Genomic DNA, 8607 nt, shown 5'->3' with positions numbered 1-8607 from the left:
TTTGCCCAAGTTAGAGTCATGTCATCTTTTTTCTAGTTCTAGGGTCGACATAGGAACTCGGGGGCCCCGAATTCTTAATGAAATAATCCCGTTGGAATTTGTGTGAGCCCTCTCCAGCTGTGGACACCTGGAAATATCCCTTTTGACCCCACCTGCATTCTACAGCCTCCAATTGAGTCAGGACAAGTCGACACAGTTTACACTCAAGCTCTCTGTGTGCCGCTGTACTTTCCTCACCCTATGAAAGTAAATGGGTCAGTCACACACAAAATGAAAAAAAAAGTTTTCAGTGGGTACTTGTAAAGCAACTAAGCAATTACTATTTGTAATGATCATGATTTTAGGGTTTACCAACCTTTTTGATACTGAGAGCTACTTCCTGAATCATATTTCTGAAATAACAAATTTCCACAAATGAACTTTTATTTTGGTTTTAATTTTTCATGATATGTGAACACATTGATAACCAGAATCAGAATCGTTTCAAACTGACATTATATCATTCCATTATCTGATAAACGTTGCCCACTGGGTATCCATTTTATTTGTGCTCAAATAAAAATAGGGATTTTTCTTAGCACAATAGATATACGTATCTAAGGAAGGAAAGTTGGAATGCAAGCATACAATTCATGTATTCAATACTGCATACAAAAATATTGGCTAAACTAAATAGTACTTAAGTCCTCAAAAATGGTTGGGCCAGCATGAGTAAAAATGCAATGAAAATGTAAAAAAAAAGAAGAAGAAACAAATAATTATAAAAGTTCAATAATAATATGATGTACATAGAAGTATCCATCTATCTATCTTGAACACTGTTCATCTTGTTCAGAGTGATGGCGGGTGCCTATTCCGAGCTGACATTAGGAGAAAGGCATTCACCCTAGACTGGTCGCCAGCCAGTCACAGGGCACATCAAGAGACAAACAACCAATCGATCCCACACTGCCCACACACAGGCGTGTGTGCCCCTATACAATCCATCCATCCATCTATCCATCCATCCATCCATCCATCCATCCATCCATCCATCCATCCATCCATCCATCCATCCATCCATCCATCCATCCATCCGTCCATCCATCCATCCATCCATCCATCCATCCATCCGTGTTATTTATTTATTCATTGCGTGTGATTTGTCATGCTGACAATCATTTGGGTGGAGTTTGCAGCACGTTCTAAGCTGCAAGCTGCCGTCCTGTGGCGCTATCTGCTGTCAAAAAAGCTACAGTGCACCGTTGGGCACTTGGCTGAAATACAGCACTGTAGCTCTGGGGTTGTTAGCTTTTCCCAGAGAGAAACTTTTTCTACCTTTTTAACTGGAAAAACAAAAATATCACATGCAGTAGAAAGAAAAATAAAAGTAGGATTTTTTACATTCCTGCAGCACTGCTCAAGCTTACAACGGACGGACGGATGGATGGCATATTTAATACAAATAGTTAGAAAGAAAGAAGCAACACATACAACACTAGTAATAAAAATTCAGTTCAGTACAATGGAATGACAAACTTGAAAAATGCTGCAGTGGAGGTTTATACTGTTCTATGAAATCACTGGTTTCCTTATTTCTCAGATCATCCAATCATCATGCGAGCCTCAGGGCCAGCCTGAGACCCCGAAAGATGCTGAGCACATCCAATGGGCGGCGGGTTAAAGCCCCGGATTTATCCAATGACCATCCAGATTCTATCACGCCCATGCCAGAGCACGCTTGGCCGTCAACTTCCCTCAGCCACACCCCTTCGTTATCGTCATGTCTGTCACCTGCTTCCTCTTGTTACCTGATGTATTTAAGCCAGCCCGTGTGTTTCTCCCTGTAGGTGTCTACTGATGTCTTCCGTCCCTGGTGGCACCCAGTGGTCCTGGGCCTTTCATCTGGGTTTCCCCCGGTCTATCTGGAGGCTTATGGTCAGAATTTTAACCTTGTTCAAGTGGACACCCTCATGGTGTGATGTGGGCTTGATCACTTTCACCCCAAACTCATCCAACTGTTTTGATTGACTTTCTCTTTTACTTTCAGGCATGGCCACGCTGGAACAGAAAAGGGCATTTACCCAAAAAGCAGTTAGCAAATTTACAAATAACATTTGCAAGCGAATGGAGTTCATTTACTCACAGCATGTGTTCACTCTACTCTGAGAACATGCAGTGAGTGATCTCAGTGGGTGTGCTTGTTCTATAACAACAGCTTGATTGTAAACACTTGGGCTGTATTTTATTGGGCAGAGTTGTTTCCTGTTTTGGTTGCTACCTATCATCACAAACACCCTGCGGCTAATAGAGTGAGCAGATGTTGTGACTAGCTTATGATGGAGTGCATTGTTCCATTAACGTATAGTACAGCCATGCTCCTGCCAATGACGCTCGGGAGAGGTATTTAATGTAACAATCATTGTGGTTGTAGTTAGCAGTGCTGTACAACTGCAATGCGTCACACTATTGAAACAAAAACATACAAGTATGCCACAGTGAGTATTATAGGTCAATTGGCATAGCGTTAGAAGAGTTGAGGACGGCAAGTGCGACATTTTTTTTCCTCTACATTAAGGCTTTAGATGATTTTTGGCATCCTCTGTGATATTCATCTATTTGTTGAGCTGTCTTGTTGAGCCAAATCCTTCGTCTTCTCAATGGAGGCCTGGCAATCTTGATTGAAACCTGCATAGGCACGGACGATGAAACAGTTTTTGGGATTTGTGGATTTGCTCACGAAGCTCTTTGGCACGGCGTAGGCTCAGTTGGAAGATTCAGAGCGGTCATGATTCAATTCTTTCGCATGTGAATGGACAGGCTTAAGCGAAACCTCTGCACTTTCCGCAGGACTTTGGCTGTGTGTCTAGACTGACAGGAGGCAACTCTGTCGCCCTGGAGGAAAGTGGGGATTGATCAGAACATGACGTATAGTCCATCTCTGTTAGATGTGAGTTCTGGTCCTAATTACATCATAAGGCTTCCAACTTCGTAATGCACCATGTTACGCTGTGCTTCTAAATAGCCCACAGCAACTCCCATTGCAAGTCATACATGTGACAAACAAATTGTCTCATAAATTCAGGGGGAATTTGAACCACACCCGAGTAGATCCAGTAAATGGGATGAAAAAACACTTGTGACCTCTCCTTGTTTTGGATGATTTGTTTATTTTTAACACAAAGTAGTGCGTGTAACCAAAAATTTAGCAATAACACAAAATTCTCTTAATATTCATTAGTTATATAATTTGCGGCACTGCATTTGAGTGACTGTGATGTTACCACCTCTCCCCGTCCCTTTAAACCCATGTGGCCCATTGCATAAACAATAAATAAATTTAAAAAAACACACAAACGCGCGCATGTATGTTTTCAATTGACCTGAATCCCCTTCAGCAACAACTCTGCAATGCTGCTGTTTGACACAGTTCAAGAAATTCCATCTTAATAGATGCAATTATCATTCTTGAATCTGTTTCTACTTAAACGAGATCCAATCAGTACGCGCACGCACGCACGCAAGAACAAAAAGCCAATGTGGTCTTAATTTTCCATTAATGTGAGTACGTTGTGCGGCGTGGCAGGGGACTGGGCGAGTCTCAGGGTACCTGAAACATCCAAACATATTTTCTATTCACATGAGCAGAACATAAACAAGCACATCATTCTTTCCATTGTGAAAACTACATACAGGTGTTTTTAAAGGTGGCCGTGAAAATCCGTTGCCACTTTTCACCACAGCAAGGCAGTAGAGACTCTATAAAAGTTTCTCCCTTTCCCAGCAAAGTTTCTTCCTTAAGTAACAGATGTGTGAGGTGAAATAGAACAGCCTCCACTGGTGTGATTCAGCTCATGGAAAGATTTGGAGAGGATACCTAATGTCCCTGATGTGCAAAGTTCTGTCTCTTTTCACTGCGTCCCTTTCGTTCCAGTTTGTTGTTAAATGCAGTTGCGTCTCGCTCGCATTAGCTTTAACTTGGAACATACGCTACGACAAAGTCAGCCAAGAGAGAGGTTGCCAACATCCCCCACGGCCCCCACTTTTTTTTTTACAGGGCAAATAATAATAAATTGTATAGGCTACTGAACCGGCATAATAATAATGATAATAACAACAATAATAATAAAGTGAACATGAGTCTAATATAACAAATATGAGCCCAGTAACAGCAGTATTTTCTTTCCCAATGCGAGGTTTTTTTTTTTTTTCTCTTCCGTGGAGATTGTAAAAACTATGATTATGTGTGCACATTCTCACCCTCTGTTGCAAAATCTTTTACACAACAAGGTCCAAGTGACACATGTGGTCGCCATTTTTCTTTATTGTTATAATTGTCCTACACCAGAGTGTTGACAAGCGGTCCAGGCCTCTCTGAGACTTTATTTTTTAAGAAGCACCGAGTTCAGCCTTTGTTTGCCTCATCCATCAGTCTGTGTGGATTCTCATTTGCTGCTGGAATCTTTTGCATTTAACTTTGAGATTGACTTTTAATCAAATGCAGCTCAAGTACAAACCCCAGTGGAGGGTGCAGCGCACCATGTGATCTATGAACGATATCCATCATTTCTGTCTTGTGCGTTTGTCTCTCTCATAGAAATCCGTCTGTAAACCAAAGCTTTCTGAAAGCTGTACTGTAATGGATTGCCACAGTAGCAAACGACACTTGCAGGAAGCTTCATTGGGCACACAGGCACAATCCAACAAAAAAAAAACAATACTTTCAGAAAGTTTGATATTTAGTCATCAGTTTATGACTGGGCTTGTAGTTTTCAATAGTGTTTATGAAAATGTTTTTTTTTTTTTAATGAATGCCTGATTGTTGTGATCAGAGGCAGACTTGTCCTGAGAAAACCACCTTCAATTGCCTAATTAACTATCACTGAAAGCCCAAAGTTCCTTTTTCTTTTTGAACCAATTATGGTTGAAGTTCCATCTACAGTATTTTGTACATTCAGACTTGATCAGGAACAAACTGGTTGGCTGACTGTGAGGAAAGCAAAATGGAGTCATCTGAAGCGTTTCACCGAATGCACGTAACGGACTACTGCAAGAGCCAGACGCTTTTGCCAATTGTCAGATAATCCTCAAGAAGGAGGGACTTTTTAGTTTATGAAGGCCATTAATATTGAAAATCTTAACATGGATAACTGGGTTTGCTTTTGGGACCGTAAATGACTGAGACCAAGCTCTTGGCGAATTTCGTCCGGTTGAACAGTTGTAGCAGCAAAAAATCGCTACCATGTTAATCTATTTTCATAACCTGCATTGAAGCCATCTGTGGTCAGAGTTTCATTAAAGTATGCCTTTAACTTAATGCACGATCTTATCACGCATCTTCCTTTTCGTCTTTTGTTTTCCCTCCTAATCTTCTTTCCACTGTATCCCACAGTCTTTCACGCTCACCTTTTCGCCTCGCTCCACAATGTGACGCAACACCATAAAAGGCAGAAAAAAGGAGTGAAGGGGGGAGGTCAGTGCGCAATAAGCACCTGTTCAGGCCCCCATGGCCGCTAGGGGGCGGTAACAGTCACTAGACTCAAGCAAGAGTTACCAACGTGATGCCCTCAAACCTTTTCCAAAAATATCTCATCTGTGATGAGTTTTTTCCAAGAAAGTTGCACAAGTGAACATTTAAAAATGGAATTTATGGAAGTGGCTTATAGAAATAAAATGTTGGTATTTGTCTGTTTCTGAATTATTGTGCAAAATCATTCACATGATTGTTTTCACATAATATTACTGATTATTAATAACTGGGGCTGCCACTAATCTGTGCAGTTACATCCTCATGCAAGTATTATTTATCTGTTTAGACTTACACAAGTATTTATTAAACATGTTTTGTGTCTTATTTGTCTTACAGTACGCGACTTAAGATATTGAAATGCTTCTGCATACTAATCCATGCTCCTTATGCTTCTTACCCAATTTCATTTTACATTCAGACTCCGACGGAGACTTGGGCCTGCTCTGGGAAAGGTCCAATACCGGAGGCCTGAGACATGTCGTGTTCCCCCCACCGCCTACTTCCATTCATCTTTTGTTTGACCTTCCACTCCCAAGCCTCCATCCACAGTTTGTGTTACAGCGGTATCTCGGTCCCTTTGTCTTTACCCGCCTCATCCATCATGTCCTGTCGCCGCCGGTTGTCACCCAGTCTTGTAATTATCCTCATATTTATCCAAATATGCTTTTCCTATTCTCAATGGATTCTGGGGCGAATCGTGAGCCTCAATGTCATAATTCAAGCCAGCGCGCCCACCCTCATTGTGGGATGTCATTGATTCTACTTAGTCGAAGTTATTGTCAAACTTCAGAATAGAATATGCTGATTACTCTTTATGCACCTCCTTCCATACATATGGGATCTTTGCTCTCATGAACCGCAGTGCAAACATACAATTTCAGTTTGAAGGAGTCGCAGCGGGAGTCAAACTCGTGACCGCAAGTCGGCCGGTGCCGTGCTCGACTCACTGCGCTGCAGAGCGGGAGCGTGCAGAGGAGCAGTAGGCATGCTAATCGCTCAGTGCCCTGAAGGTCCAAATGGGCCTTGAAAGCATAACTCAGGCCACATTAAACTGCACTCTCACATCTTCTTTCAATTGTGACTGAAATACATCCCGCCACATCATCCCTGCTGGCATGCCTGCAGGCCACTGAGTCCAAAGCAAATAATGTGAAAGCAACTTTACTTGAATTTTGATTTGAAATTATTTGACCTTTAGCATAGCACTGAGGTACAGTCTGAATTTACAGAATGATGCGTCACTAGCCACAGCGATATGATTCGACATGTACAGAACAACATGTTTCATTTGTACTGCATCAAATTTGGCATTAAAGAGAATTGTCAAAGTGTCAAAAGGGGTTGTCCTAGGTGATATACTATTCATAAAAATATATATATATATTTTTTTCTATACCTTGATATTTGTGTTATTTTTAATACCTGATTCCAAATTTGTCTGACTAGATGGATGGAACAAATCATTGACCTGAGCTCCTGGATCCGTGGACTTGTCAACTATCATCTCATGTGGTTGCCGAAAAATAAATGATGACATTTCGCTATTTTATTTTACATCATTAAAGTGCCATTAGACTTCGATGCCTTCTAAATGTAACATCACGGAGAACAGTGTTGCTGCGAAATTAAAATAAAAAAAATATCATTCAATACACAAAATATGGCTTGAAAATAGTGAGAAATTGTGCAATCCCTCCACTCTAAAATGCTTTGGGCATATCCACTGAAATCACACCCTGCTCAAATGTCACTCAGACGGCACTTCAATAACCTGGAAAATTCATGCTACTTTCTTTAGCATCTTCCTTATGCTTACATAAATAGATGTTTGAGCAAATATATAAAGTCTCTGGTGGCTGAAATACATCCATTTAGGTCCTAGTGGGTCTTTTCCACGACAATTAGGCGCTCTAAAGCGGCCAAACCAACCCTAAGGCACAAGGTGGCTGTCAAGTCAGATATAAAAAAAATGATAAAAAAACAACAAAAACACCCCGTGTTTATTTTCAATCTTTGTCTGCGCGACGTGTGCACATTCACAGGGGATGGGAAAAAACGTTTGAATTTTGAAGCCTACAATAAACAAATAGCCTTTCGTGGGTTTAGCTCTCAGATGATTAAAGTGGTGACATTAACACAATATACATGCACTCACTGAAAACAATCTGTTTTCTTTTAGCCCCTGTTTAGCTGTGTGCGCTGCTCATGTGTTCCAGTTTACAATCTTTCTGAGCAATCAACAAATGAAACAAATAAGCTTCAAATGAGGTCCTGCGGTGACATTGAAGAAAGCGTCTCCATCTCCCTGGAACTTCCCCATTCCTTCCTTCTGTGTGCCTAAACCACAATAGTTGTGGGAAATCACTGCCAGCTGTCTTTGCTTTGATTTGATTCGAGAATGTGTCAATCAAGTCGGGGCACGTAACAACAAATCACATTCCCGTCAATTTTTATTATCTCGCCTTTCCGACTCTTTGATGAGGATTCATGTTGACTGCCATGCGCACACGAGCAGGGCGGCAAAGTGACCTGTGCATGTCATCTCTGCTCTGTCGACCAAACTACATGGAACATTGTGACATTTATTGAAAACAACTTGTGCTGGTACAGCTTCAACATTCCTGCTTGTTCCTTTGATAATAGACATAACGTATTTGAACAACCGTGCGTATATGCATGCGTGTGTGTGTGTGTGTGTGTGTGTGCACAACTTCAAGAGGAATAGGAATAAACCTTTTATTTGGGTGGTGAGGGGCTGCTTTTAGTTTAGGATTGAGCCCGCTACAGAATCTTGTCAACAGATTCATTTTTGTGGGAACCAGACTCAAGGAATATGTTCCCACAATAATCAAGAACAAATTTTACAAAAATGACAGCACTACACTAATGTTTGAATTGGACTAGTTTCAGCAAAAGGAGCAGGAAGAGTATCATCATAATAATAATAATTAATAATAATAATAATAATAATAATAATAATAATAATAATAATAATAATAATAATAATAATAATAATAATAATAATAATAATAATAATACCTGATGTATAAGGAAGGTCTTTAGAGTCAGAATCGAATGAGTTTATACTACCGTTCAAA

This window comes from Syngnathus typhle, linkage group LG1, assembly GCF_033458585.1.
Source record: "Syngnathus typhle isolate RoL2023-S1 ecotype Sweden linkage group LG1, RoL_Styp_1.0, whole genome shotgun sequence".
NCBI classification, from domain to species: Eukaryota; Metazoa; Chordata; class Actinopteri; order Syngnathiformes; family Syngnathidae; genus Syngnathus; species Syngnathus typhle.
This window is presented reverse-complemented; position numbering follows the sequence as displayed.